Source organism: Oncorhynchus nerka, linkage group LG28 (assembly GCF_034236695.1).
Source record: "Oncorhynchus nerka isolate Pitt River linkage group LG28, Oner_Uvic_2.0, whole genome shotgun sequence".
Taxonomy (NCBI): Eukaryota; Metazoa; Chordata; class Actinopteri; order Salmoniformes; family Salmonidae; genus Oncorhynchus; species Oncorhynchus nerka.
In genome coordinates, this window is record NC_088423.1 from 36,404,494 (window position 1) to 36,419,242 (window position 14,749).

A 14,749-nucleotide genomic window follows, 5' to 3' on the forward strand; every position below is an offset into this window, starting at 1 on the left:
CGGCTATTATCAAGTTCTGCTCTCCTGTGTCTGAATTCCCTGCCACCAGATACGCACTCCTTACAGGTGTAAAGCTCACCGCCATTAGACTCTGGTGTCAAGTTCGTTGTATGGAGGAGACCAAGCCGCAGCGTGATATGCATACATTCTTCTTTTAATGAAGGAAGAACACTGAACAAACTAACAAAATAACAATCCGTGAAGCTATATAAACGAGTGCTGACAGGCAACTACACATAGACAAGAACCCACCAATACCCAAGGGAAAATGGCAACCTAAATATGATCCCCAATCAGAGACAATGATAAACAGCTGCCTCTGATTGGGAACCAATTCAGGCCACCAGAAACCTACATATGCCTAGACTTACAAACACCCTTAGACATACAAAAACCTTAGACAAGACAAAACAAGCATACCGACCCTCGTCACACCCTGACCTAACCAAAATAATAAAGAAAACAGAGATAACTAAGGTCAGGGCTTGACATCTGGATCAGTGGAATTGCGTTCTCACGCTATACCATCTGTCAGTCTGACAGACGAATCTGGGATTGGCCAATGCCAGGAGAATGCTACCTGCACAAATGCATAGTGCCAACTGTAAAGTTTGGTGGAAGAGGAATAATGTTCTGGGGCTGTTTTTTATGGTTCGGCCTAGGCCCCTTAGTTCCAGTGAAGGGAAATCTTAACACTACAGCATGCAATGACATTCTAGATGATTCTGTGCTTCCAACTTTGTGGTAACAGTTTGGGAAATGCCCTTTCCTGTTTCAGCATGACAATGCCCCCGTGCACAAACGAGGTCCATACAGATATGGTTTGTCTAGATCGATGTGGAAGAACTTGACAGGCCTCCACTGTGCCCTGACCTCACTGTGCTGTGCTGTTGTGCGCTGCCAGACTCCGGCGGTGCAGGTGAGTTCCAATATGCTAAATCTGACATCATGATTTCGTCACTATCGACAATGACTAGTCAAATATCGACGATAGCTGTCAAACATCGTCGATAGATGATGCAATGGTAAAATCGCCCAACCCTACTGTTAACTCAATGCAGTGATTAGAGTGACATGGAGAGAGACAGAGTATGTTTGTGCGTGCATGGAGGTGCATGATAGATAGAGTACAGAGGCAAGGAGAAGATGCCTCTGAACAAAGGGCTTAGTAAACAGGGGAATGCCGAATGGCCTCATTAAAACAAACAAGCAAACAAGTGCTGGCAGGAAGACTAATCGAATGCAAAACCTTATGTTTCATCAGACCAAGACAAGAGGCTAATTACTGCTACACCCCCCCTCTGTCTACCCCTCTCTCTCTCTCCTCCTCCAACTTTCTCTCTTTTATTTTTTTATATCTCTCTCCCTTCCCCTTTCTTTCCTTCTTTCTTTCTGTCATTATCTAAGCTGTAATCAGACACAATGCTCTTGTCATTCTGTCAGCAGGAGGTTGGTTTGTAGAGGGAGAGGGAGCGAGAGAGAGAAAGAGGCAATGACAGAACAGCTTGTGTCCAGCATTCTAATCTAGAATGATGGGTGGTTTTCACAGAGAGGTCCTGACATTAGTCCCCCATACCGCCTCTCTCTCCCACCCCCAGAGATTCCACACTCACTGCCCTGCCCACAGCTACCACCAAAACTCTGCTTTGAAAATCAACTTCATAATATCAGACAGGTGCAAATGTAATTGTGAGAACTACCGAAGTAAAAAGTAATGTACAGACCTTGGTTGTATGTCTTGCTATTTTTCTCAATCTATCTGAAAGTCTTTCTTGTAGTGAATGATTAGGGGAGTTAAGTAAGATTTATCAAGCCAGCCATGACATCCTTCAGGACACTGCTAGCAGAGCTGCTAATGCCTTGACAATTTATAATGAGCAATGACAACATGCTCCTCAAATAAGGGCTCACACCAGCTTGTAAGATGAAAGGGGAAGCTAACGCTTTACTAGCATAACGGCTTATGCTTTACTAACACTTAATTATGAGAAAATCAACAACAATATGCACAGTTTCTGAATGCTTCACACTGACATGTTAAGCATGCTAATGACATCATGATGAAAGTCAAATCCGTCTAATAACTCTGGTAGAGTTCAAGGTAGTTTATAGCGTTAGCCTACGTGTGTGTTTGAAACTTTCCATACAAAACACCATTGTGATTATTGCTAGTTCTTTGCTCGTACTTCCTAATGAAAGAGAATCCCATACTCCTTACATAAAGGGTTCCTCCTAGACCTGTCAGAACTGGGAAGTAGCTACGTATTCACACCAGAATGTAAGATGAAGACAGGAAAGCTTGCCCTGAGCTGAGACAGCCCAATGAAAATTCCAGCCACTGTCAGTGCTAGGCTCTCTTTCCCAATTCAAACCTTCCTTTCTGCAAATTAAGCCGTGGCAGGTGGCAGCACAGAAGGGTCCTGCTGTAATTGTGTAGTACAGAAAAAACAGGGAGGAAGTCGATCAGAAACCTCATTTGTCCTCCACTTCCCTCACTGCGGTTGTCTCTGAAATTGCTCGGGCATCCCAGAGAGTCCAGTCTCTCTCACTCTGTGCCTATGCGTCCTTCTCGGTTTGAGGAGATGTGGCCAATTTAAGAGCAGCACCAAACAGTCATGAGAAGGAGATTACCTGTTGACAGTCAAGAAGAGCCTCCACTCTTCTTCTACACAGGATGATTTTATCTTTATGCACAGTTTGGGTTTGTTCAGGTGGGATTGAGCCGGTTATTGAGGACAGGCATTCACCCTCACACACAGACAAAGAGTCGATCTGATTCTTCAGTGTTAAATGTAATAGACTGTGGGAAAGAGATTGAGTGAGAGAGACAGAGATGGAAAAGAAAGGAATGAGATATTGGAGGGAGGTTCACATAAGAACCTCATGCATTTTCATTTGTATGCCTTTCAAAAAGGGAATATGTTTGCATTAATATCCTAGAGCAAGGAAATAGAGAGGGAGAGGTAAGCATGGTAACAGTGTGTGTTTTTCTGGGACTGTGTCTGTTGGGGGGGTCTTTGTTTGTATGACAGTATGTGTTCCTGTTTATGTGCTGTTTGTGTACTGTATGTGTGCGGTATGGTGACTCTATACTCTCACATGTATAGGACCTATCTCTATATGCATGTACAGTAACAGTCCACAGTTTGGACACACCTACTAAGGGTTTTTCTTTGTTTTTACTATTTTGTACATTGTAGAGTAATAGTGAAGACATCAAAACTATTAAATAACACATATGGAATCATGTAGTAACCAAAAAAAGTGTTAAACAAATCAAAATATATGTTATATTTGAGATTCTTCAAAGTAGCAACCCTTTGCCTTGATGACAGCTTTGCACACTTTTGTAAATCTCTCAACCTGCTTCATGAGGAATGCTTTTCCAACAGTCTTGAAGTTATTAACACATATGCTGAGCACTTGTTGGGTGCTTTTCTTTCACTCTGCTGTTCAACTCATCCCAAACCATCTCAATTGGGTTGAGGTCAGGTGATTGTGGAGGCCAGGTCATCTGATGCAGCACTCCATCACTCTCCTTCTTGGTCAAATAGCCCTTAGACCGCCTGGAGGTGAGTTGGGTCATTGTCCTGTTGAAAAACAAATGATAGTCCCACTAAGCGCAAACCAGATGGGATGGTGTATCACTGCAGAATGCTGTGGTAGCCATGCTGGTTAAGTGTGCCTTGAATTATAAATAAATCACTAACAGTGTCACCAGCAAAGCTCCCCTCCAACATCACACCTCCTCCTCCTCCATGCTTCATGGTGGGAACTACACATGTGGAGATCATTCATTCACCTACCCTGTGTCTCACAAAGACATGGTGATTGGAACCAAAAATCTCAATTTTGGACTCATCAGACCAAAGGACAGATTTCCAACGGTCTAATGTCCATTGCTCATGTTTCTTGACCTAAGCAAGTCTCTTCTTCTTATTGGTGTCGTTTAGTAGTGGTTTCTTTGCAGCAATTCAACCATGAAGGCCTGATTCATGCAGTTTCCTCTGAACAGATGAGACGACTCTGTTTACTTGAACTCAGTGAAGCATTTATTTTGGGCTGCAATTTCTGAGACTGGTAACTCTAATAAAATGATCCTCTGCAGCAGAGGTAATTCTGGGTCTTCCTTTCCTGTGGCGAACCTCATGAGAGCCAGTTTCATAATAGCGCTTGATTATTTTTGCGACTGCACTTGAAGAAACTTTCAAAGTTCTTAAAATGTTCCACCATGACTGACCTTCATGTCTTAAAGTAATGATGGACTGTCACTTCTCTTTGCCTATTTGTACTTTTCTTCCAATAAATAGGCCTATCTGCAGCCTATACCAGCCCTACCATCACAACACAACTGATTGGCTCAAATTAATTAAGAAAGAAAGAAACTCCACAAATTAACTTAACTTTTAACTGTTAATTGAAATGCATTCCTCATGAAGCTGGTTGCGAGAATGCCAAGAGTGTACAAAGCTGTCATCAAGGCAAAGGGTGGCTAATTTGAATAATCTAAAATATATTTGGATTTGTTTAACACTTTTTTGGTTACTATATGTTTCCATATGTGTTATTTCATAGTTTTGATGTCTTCACTATTATCCTACAATGTAAAAAATTGTAAAAATAAAGAAAAACCCTGGAATGAGTAGGTGTTTCCAAACCTTTGACTGGTACTATACGTCATACCTCCATTGTCTTTTCTCTGTGCAGGGTTTGCTGCCCACCCCCTTCTTCTCCCCCGGGCAGGGTCTGCCCCGCACCAGCATGCCCCAGCGCAGACAGAGTGAGTCACTAACCCCCCCCCCCCCGTTGCCTTGTCTGCTTCCATTATCCCCTGTCTCTGCCCCCCTTCTCTCCATCATTACTCCCTTCCTCTATGTGATCTACCCATTGCTTTCATCAGTGAAGTGGATGAGTGATGTTCAGTTCATTCACCTGAACAAAGTGTGTGTAGGGAAATCAGTAGGTAGCATGGTTGAGTAAGCAAAAGCAGTGGGTAGTTTTTGTAAATTGACTTGGATCGTTATCTGACACATCTCAGCGTAAAGTAACAAGCCTAGCTAATTACTTGGATGAGTTTATGACACCCAAATCAAGACCTCGTCTTTTATCTACAGTACAATTACTACATGGTAATAGTGAACAGTTGGTTGTTTATCATTTACTTTAGCAAGTCCCTGAGACATTTTCATTTAAAATGAAGCAGACTAGCAATCACAGTGCAAATATTGCCATTCTGTCCTACCAAACCCCACTATTATGAATGCGTTGTGTTCTGCTGATGAACTGAGGGTGACAGAGAAGAGGAGAAAAAAAGAATGATAAATAAAGAGAGAAATTACATTCTTTTGATGTTTCTCGACAGGGCTCTGGTTGGGCATCATCCAAAGCATAACAGTCGGGAATGGGGATGCATTTCCACAACCACGGCAGTCTATTGGCTGTGTTTAATTAGATTTGACATTAATAATGGGCAACCCCGCTGTCAATCAAAGGGGTGCATTTGTCGGGAGAGAGAGAGAGAGAGAGAGAGAATTATGCATGCAGTCATTAAAACATTGTGGAATTCAGGAGAGATAAAAAAGGAAAGGGCAGAGTCAAAAGAGAAGTGAAGTGACTCATGTTTCTCAATGGAGTAATGTTGTTGTGGAGCTCCTGTTGTCAACGCTAGATGTAAACAACTCGGTTGGGGTTTCTTGCTTGTACAATATTGGATTTTAGAGAGGAGAAGTGTGGGTAGGAGTTAGGATGACAAGAATACAGTAGATGCACTGGATAGCCAAATGCCCTGGCTTCTGAGCTTGCACTGGATTGAGCTTGTTTGCAATGAACTATTTAACCCTTGAATTCAGGTGTGATGTAAGTGTGTCTGTCCTTTTCTGTGCCTGTTTGGGAGACTGAGTCAGTATGATGGAGTGGTCAAAGTACTTGTTTGTAATAATGTGGATGCCATTGAAGATATCCTCACTCATTGATGCAACTGCTCCTTTTCAGCTACCCAACTCTACCAAACTCTGTTAACCCTGTTTTAACAGTGTCTGTGCATGCGTGTTTGCAAGCATGGAAGCGTGCGTCCTAGATGTGTGCGTGCATGTCTGTACTGTGCATACATGTAAATGTGTGTGTGTGTCTCTGTCAGTCTGCTTTCTGCTACTGTGCCTTATCTCCTATCTCTCTCTCATCCCATCTATAGAGTGATTTCAGTGCCAATTCGATTTGAATTGCATAATTTTGCATTTGTATTAGGATATTCATTTAATATTTGTGGATTCGTAATGTACAAATTTAATCATTGATTTCATAAATTGAAGAGCGTACCGTAAACTCACTCCGTAGCTAGCTTGATATTTTTAGCTCAAACGGTTAGTACATTGACAAGGAGGGTGGTCATGTGTGTTTGTGAAGCAGAGGTCCTGAGTTCGAGAAGAGTCTTAGCTCTTTTTCATAATTGCTTATAGCCAAAATTGTGGAAATGCTAGAGACTTCAAACAAATGTCTGTAGGGCTCAGCCTCCGGCATCCACCAAGAGCTCCCCTGTGCTGCACTGAAACAGCCCCTGAAAATGTGCAGTCTAACGAGGCAGAGTGGCCTCAGGTCTGAGACTCTGGGTTTGAGCCCAGGCTCTGAGCCCAGGCTCTGTCGCAGTCGGCCGCGACCGGGAGGCCCATGGTGCGGCGCACAGTTGGCCTAGCGTCGTCCAGGTTAGGGAGGGTTGGCCTGCAGGGATATCCTTGTCTCATCGCGCACTAGCGACTCCTGTGGTGGGCCGGGCGCAGTGCACGCGGACTAAGTCGCTAGGTGTACGGTGTTTCCTCTGACACATTGGTGCGGCTGGCTTCTTGGTTGGATATGTGCTGTGTTAAGAAGCAGTGTGGCTTGGTTGGGTTGTGTTTTGGAGGAGGCATGGCTCTCGACCTTCGCCTCTCCCGAGTCCGTGCGGGAGTTGTAGCGATGAGACAAGACAGTAATGACTTACAATTGGATACCACGAAATTGGGGAAAAAAAAAAAAAAAAAAAAAAAAATATCAAAGACTCCAGTCAACCAAGTCATAGACTGTTCTCTCTGCTTCTGCATGGCAAGCGGTACTGGAATGCAAAGTTTAGGTCCAAAAGGCTCCATAACAACTTCTATCCCCAAGCCATAAGACTGCTGAACAATAATGGCCACCGGACTATTTGCATTGACCCCCCACTCCTTTGTTTTTACACTGCTGCTACTCGCCGTTTATATGATATCTACCATATTGAAACTGAATATATAATTATTGAATTTGAATATTCAATTAAATTGAAATAAAAAAATTAACTGAATGCAATATTCATTCAGTTTCAAATCATGAAAGACAAGTTACATTTATGAATTCAATGATTCAATTGTGCATTACAAATACAAAAATATTACTTTCAAATTCAATATCCTAATACAAATTCAAAATGATGGAATTCAATTACAATTTGTGTTGGTACTGAAATTAATCCATACCATCTCTCTCTAAATCACTGCCAAAGCGTGGAACAGTAAGCATTTCCCATCTCTCTAACCTCTACCATCACCCTGGGCCCTGAACGCTGGCATGGCACGATGAAAGCATGCCAGTGTTGATGTGCATCTGCATGCTGTGGGTTGATTTTGGAGTCTACCTAGTGTTCTTGCCAGACCTGCGATAACTATAGTTTTTAAATATGCTTTGTGGAAAGTAACTATTTTATAGGGGGGAACAAATAATTACTTTGGAGGTGACTATTTTAATTAAGATCCCAAAAAATGGCTACTTTTGAAAACTATTTAAATACAGATCTCAGAAAATGACTACCTTTTCAAAAATATTTGAATACAGATCTGAGAAAGCAACTACTTAAAAAAATATTTGAATACAGATCTCAGAAAGGGAATACTTAAAAAAATATTAGATTGAATGACTTTAACTAATGGTGGGTTGTGTCTGGAACAGAAACTATTGGATTAGCCTCCTTCAACTAAAGGCAGGGCTGTATCAGGAACTGCATAAAGACATTGAATAGAGTACAAATGTATATTCCATTCTATCTGACAGAAGTTCATATGTGATGTACACAATATATTTATATCTCAACATTCTCAGTGAATTGATAGTAATGTGTTTATTTTTGTTTTTCATCCATAGCCACAAATACAGCCTTCCAGCCCCAGCCACCACGAGCACCTCACCCAAGAAAGACTAGTAAAAACAGCCCACACCGAGGGCCACAGTGACCCCCAGAGAGGGAGGAGGACCAGGGAAGATGGATCCCACTGCACAGACTCTGACCCACCCACTGGAAGCCCGGCCATGGGTGTGGACACTCCACCAGTGCCTGACCCAGATGAATTGAGTGTGCTGCTTAGCACCCAGCTCAACAAACATATCAGAGAGTGGCCTGGAACCACCCCCAGTCCCACCCAGGGGCTTGCTGCAGCCAGCAGCCCAACCCCAGGAGCTCTGTCCAGGCCAGAGGGAGGGCAGCGAGCCTCTCCATTGGGGCCACAGGGCCCTGGCTGCCCTCGCATCCTGCAGCCGCCCCGCCTCCACAAGCGTGTGTCCATCCCAGCTCTGCCTCAGGGGGGCACTAATGGCTCTCTTCTTCGATCGGAGTCTTCAGCGCTGCTGGCCAACCTCCCTCCAGGGGCCTGGCCTGCTTCAATTCTGGTCCCCAGGCGGTGAGCCCGTCTCTGGACCACGGGGTGCTCGCTAAGCCCCGCGCTCTGGGGCCAGGAGGGACCTTGGGAGAACCAGCCCTCCTAGCCCTAATCTGGAAATGCCAGACCTGGGACTGCTCAGAGCCAGAGTCCTGGTTCCCCCCAGCCTCTCACGCATCCCAATGCCAAAGATCCACTGAAGTGTTCATATAATCAAACATGACATGTTATATACTGTATAACATCCCTCCTCTTCCACCTCCTCGTGGTTCCTGCTCACCATGTGTGTGTCCATATGTGCGTGTGCCCACAGCTCCTTATGGACATTCAGGAACTGCCCTTAACTATTGTTTGACCTTCTGCTGAACTGAACAGAATATGTAGCATAGTCCTGTCTTAAAATTTACAAAATGCAAAGGTACAGTGCACATCTATTCAAAATGGCACCTACAGGTTATGACTGAGATACACTGAAGGATTGTTTTATCCTTTATAAAATGTCCAGTCACTTGCTTAGCAGCCTTTTATTGCACATTGTCTTATGCAGAAAAAGAATGACTAACATTCATAGTTTCTCTTTGCTAATCTCTCACATGTACTGTACATGTTTTTTTAAAGAATGTTCCACTCAACTCTACTCAAACTCACATGGGTCCTTCCATTGAAACAGCAGCACATGGTTTGACTATAGGCTTGCATGACCTCAGAAATGTTCAATTCCTCCCAGAGCATAAAAGATGAATGAAAGAAAAAAAGCAGATTGGGGAAAGAAATAAGGAGTGGAGTTTTCTGCTTAAACAGGGAAATGGGTTTAAAGAACAATCGTTCACTAGAAAGTTTAAAGTATTTCCTCTAGAGCATGTCCTTCCACTAAACTCCCTGATGTACCTCTTTCAGACCAAGTGACAAGTACCACTAAACTCCCTGGTGTACCTCTTTCAGACCAAGTGACAAGTACCACTAAACTCCCTGGTGTACCTCTTTCAGACCAAGTGACAAGTACCACTACACTCCCTGATGTACCTCTTTCAGACCAAGTGACAAGTACCACTAAACTCCCTGGTGTACCTCTTTCAGACCAAGTGACAAGTACCACTAAACTCCCTGGTGTACCTCTTTCAGACCAAGTGACAGGCACCACTAAACTCCCTGATGTACCTCTTTCAGACCAAGTGACAGGCACCACTAAACTCCCTGGTGTACCTCTTTCAGACCAAGTGACAGGCACCACTAAACTCCCCGATGTACCTCTTTCAGACCAAGTGACAGGCACCACTAAACTCCCTGATGTTCCTCTTTCAGACCAAGTGACAGGCACCACTAAACTCCCCGATGTACCTCTTTCAGACCAAGTGACAGGCACCACTAAACTCACAGTGAACTCCTGAACACTAAGTAACATAGGTTTACCATATAGTATCTACTAGATCGTTTTGGTTCGGTAGTGGACTGATTAAGACAACATTATTGAACATCACAGGTTTTAGTGTGTTTTGAGTTATCAGGGCTAAGTTAAGTTTGAGGATTTGAGGAGGTTGAGGGTTGTGTTTATCTCCTCTTCAGAACAATGGTTAATGTTTGAATGCCTCTAGAAATGGAGAGTGTGTTAAATGGTTTCTGACAGAGACTATGGCAGCTTCCATGCATGGGGGCTATGGCTGTAGGTTTATGACTGTGTCACTCTCTGTTTTACAATACCCAATAATACATACTACACACATAAAAAAAGCATACACACAATTCTGGAGAGTCCCCAGGGACATTGATCCACCTGTCCCCTACGGAAAAACAAGATGGCTGCCTGTGTGTGTGTGTGTGTGTGTGTGTGTGTGTGTGTGTGTGCCTGCATGTTTTTTAGACAGCAAAAAAGGGAGAAACAGGTACATACAGAAAAGGACACCACATGTGAAGATATTTCTTATATGTCCTTTTCTCTTTCTCTCCTTCACACTCGGTAACCATGTTTAGACAGAGAGATCACTCGATATTGTTGAAATCCTGCTGGCGTATGACAAATACACTACATGACCACAAGTATGTGGAGACCTGCTTGTCTCTGTGTGTGACCAGGTTTCCATCCAACCTTTTTATGCAAGTAAAGTAAATGTCAGATAAAACATTTCATGACAGGAATGATGAAAACTTTCCAAATGTCGACAAAACTAAATACGCAAAATGGGATTATTTTGGGTCAGTAAAATTAATTATGTGAGAAATGTCTGTTGACACACTTTATGCCAAAATATGTACTGTTGGAAATCAGAAGTTTACATACACCTTAGCCAAATACATTTAAACTCTGTTTTTCACAGTCCCTGACATACAATCATAGTAAAAATTCCCTGTCTTAGGTCAGTTAGGATCACCACTTTATTTGAGGAATGTGAAATGTCAGAAAAATAGCAGAGAGAATGATTTATTTCAGCTTTTATTTCCTTCATCACATTCCCAGTGGGTCAGAAGTTGACATACAATCAATTAGTATTTGGTACCATTGCCTTTAAATTGTTTAACTTGGGTCAAACGTTCCGGGTAGCCTTCCACAAGCTTCCCACAATAAGTTGGGTGAATTTTGGCCCATTCTTCCTGACAGAGCTGGTGTAACTGAGTCAGGTTTGTAGGCCTCTTTGCTCACACACACATTTTCAGTTTTGCCCAGAAGTTTTCTATGGGATTGAGGTCAGGGCTTTGTGATGGCCACTCCAATACCTTGACGTTGTTGTCCTTAAGACATTTTGCCACAACTTTGGAAGTATGCTTGGGGTCATTGTCCATTTGGAAGACCCATTTGCAACCAAGCTTTAACTTCCTGACTGATGTCTTGAGAAGTTGCTTCAATATATCCATATAATTTTCCTACCTCATGATGTCGTGGAAATTTCCTGTATTTACCAAATCATGAGAGCAAACCACACACAAGTCAGAGTTAGTTATCACAAAGTCCATCTTTAATTATATGAGCTCTATCACAACACTGTGACTTTTAGATCAATTCAGTGTCTATCAATGAATTCTCTGAGAGTCCCTTACACATTGCAACTGAGATCCTTTATAGCAAAGACACACATAGCCAGACAGCATCGGCATAATTTATCGTTCGGCTTTGTCTCCTAAACTATGTGCTTTTCTCAAACTCAGAACCATAAACCAAATCCACATATCAACAGGCATATATCAAACCCGTCTTATCTTGACAAGATCACAGAGACACATTGACTGGCACACAGACATTGTGGAGCCAAGAGATACACGCTTGACCTCTCCCCTCTCTGCGGCCCAAGTAACTTAGTCTTGACATAGAACAGATACCTACAACCCCGGCCACAGTATAAACATTCTGATGAGAAGTAACTTACAAACATATGATGAATATAAAACATCTTACCTATGTTACCAACTAATTCTGATTATTCCCCAACAGATGCCATTTATTTTGTGAAGTGCACCAGTCCCTCCTGCAGCAAAGCACCCCCACAACATGATTTTTAATTTTTTATTTATTTCACCTTTATTTAACCAGTTAGGCAAGTTGAGAACAAGTTCTCATTTACAATTGCGACCTGGCCAAGATAAAGCAAAGCAGTTCGACAGATACAACGACACAGAGTTACACATGGAGTAAAACAAACATACAGTCAATAATACAGTATAAACAAGTCAATATACAATGTGAGCAAATGAGGTGAGAATGGAGGTAAAGGCAAAAAAGGCCATGGTGGCAAAGTAAATACAATATAGCAAGTAAAACACTGGAATGGTAGTTTTGCAATGGAAGAATGTGCAAAGTAGAAATAAAAATAATGGGGTGCAAAGGAGCAAAATAAATACATTAATTAAATACAGTTGGGAAAGAGGTAGTTGTTTGGGCTAAATTATAGGTGGGCTATGTACAGGTGCAGTAATCTGTGAGCTGCTCTGACAGTTGGTGCTTAAAGCTAGTGAGGGAGATAAGTGTTTCCAGTTTCAGAGATTTTTGTAGTTCGTTCCAGTCATTGGCAGCCGAGAACTGGAAGGAGAGGCGGCCAAAGAAAGAATTGGCTTTGGGGGTGACTAGAGAGATATACCTGCTGGAGCGTGTGCTACAGGTGGGAGATGCTATGGTGACCAGCGAGCTGAGATAAGGGGGGACTTTACCTAGCAGGGTCTTGTAGATGACATGGAGCCAGTGGGTTTGGCGACGAGTATGAAGCGAGGGCCAGCCAACGAGAGCGTACAGGTCGCAATGGTGGGTAGTATATGGGGCTTTGGTGACAAAACGGATTGCACTGTGATAGACTGCATCCAATTTGTTGAGTAGGGTATTGATATGTAGGGTATGATACTGGCACCCACGTGCTTCACGTTTGGGATGGTGTTCTTCGGCTTGCAAGTCTCCCCCTTTTTCCTCCAAACATAATGATGGTCATTATGGCCAAACAGTTCTATTTTTGTTTCATCAGACCAGAGGACATTTCTCCAAAAAGTACAATCTTTGTCCCCATGTGCAGTTGCAAACCGTAGTCTGGCTTTTTTATGATGATTTATGAGCAGTGGCTTCTTTCTTGCTGAGCGGCCTTTCAGGTTATGCCGATATAGGGCTCGTTTTACTGTGGATATAGATACTTTTGTACCCGTTTCCTCCAGCATCTTCACACGGTCCTTTGCTGTTGTTCTGGGATTGGTTTAACTTTTTGCACCAAAGTAAGTTAATCTCTAGGAGACAGAACGCATCTCCTTCCTGAGCAGTATGGTAGCTGTGTGGTCCCATTTTACCATGGGGGGGGGGGGCTGTCAGACACTAGTGTGGGTACGCTAGTTTTTGTATTGTCTAGGGTTTTTTGTAGGTCTAGGTGATTTGTATGTCTATGGTGGCCTGATATGGTTCCCAATCAGAGGCAGTTGTTTATCGTTGTCTCTGATTGGGGTCATATTTAGGTAGCCATTTCCTTTTGGTGTTTGTGGGATCTTGTCTATGAGTAGTTGCCTTTCAGCACTCGTTTGTATAGCTTCACGGTTCGTTTAGTTATTTAGTTAGTTTGTTCAGTATTTCATTCTTGAAATAAATAAGAATGTATGCATACCACGCTGTGCCTTGGTCTCCTTCATACGACGATCGTGACACCCATGGTGTTTATACTTGCGTACTATTGTCTGTATAGCTGAACGTGGTACCTTCAGGCATTTGGAAATTGCTCCCAAGGATGAACCAGACTTGTGGAGGTCTACAATTTCTTCTGAGGTCTTGGCTGTTTTCTTTTGACTTTCCCCCATGATGCCAAGCAAAGAGGCACTAAGTTTGGCCTTGAAATACATAAACAAGTTACACCTCCGATTGACTCAAATCATGTCAATTAGCCTATCAGAAGTTTCTAAATCCATGACATAATTTTCTGGAATTTTCCAAGCTGTTTAAAGACGCAGTCAACTTAGTGTAGGTAAACATCTGACCCACTGGAATTGTGATACAGTGAATTATAAGTGAAATAATCTGTCTGTAAACAATTGTTGGAAAAATTACTTTTGTCATGCACAAAGTAGATGTCCTAACTGACTTACTAAAGCTAAAGTTTGTTAACAAGAAATTTGTGGAGTTGTTGAAAAGCTAGTTTTAATGACTCCAACCTAAGTGTATGTTAACTTCCGACTTCAACTGTATATAATGAACATCATACTGAACGAGTCACGCGATGTCACACAATGACATGTTGTGTGGTCCTCCCACCACAAGTCTTCTGGAAAGTATGCAGTGTATTAGGCTACAGATGAAATATGTCATGATTTACTTCACCTGGTGGTGAAAGTGGTGATGAGCAAGGTGATGAGCTTGATGCTCTTTTCCAATAAATATCAATGGTCTTATTCTGGTGATATGATCATCGATGCTTGGCTGCCGTTTGACAAGTAAAAATTATTTATCTTTTGTCCATAATAATCTGATAATTTAGGCTATAACCGCGCTGTATCTGCGAGCTGTTGGCGAGAGTGGGCGCACTGGCTATATAACACAAAAAAAAATTGTGAGGAAACCATCAGTAGAGTTGAAAGTGGGATGGAAACACATTTCATTTCGGTACATGGAAATTTAACTGAAAAAATGTATATTTATGTGCTCTACA

At 42.5% G+C, this 14,749-nt stretch overlaps 1 pseudogene; it reads left to right on the plus strand.

Moving 5' to 3' along the window:
• Nucleotides 1-9,291, plus strand: part of LOC115113191 (serine-rich coiled-coil domain-containing protein 2-like) — a 70,109-nt pseudogene extending 60,818 nt beyond the window's left edge.
• Nucleotides 9,292-14,749: the final 5,458 nt, after the last annotated feature.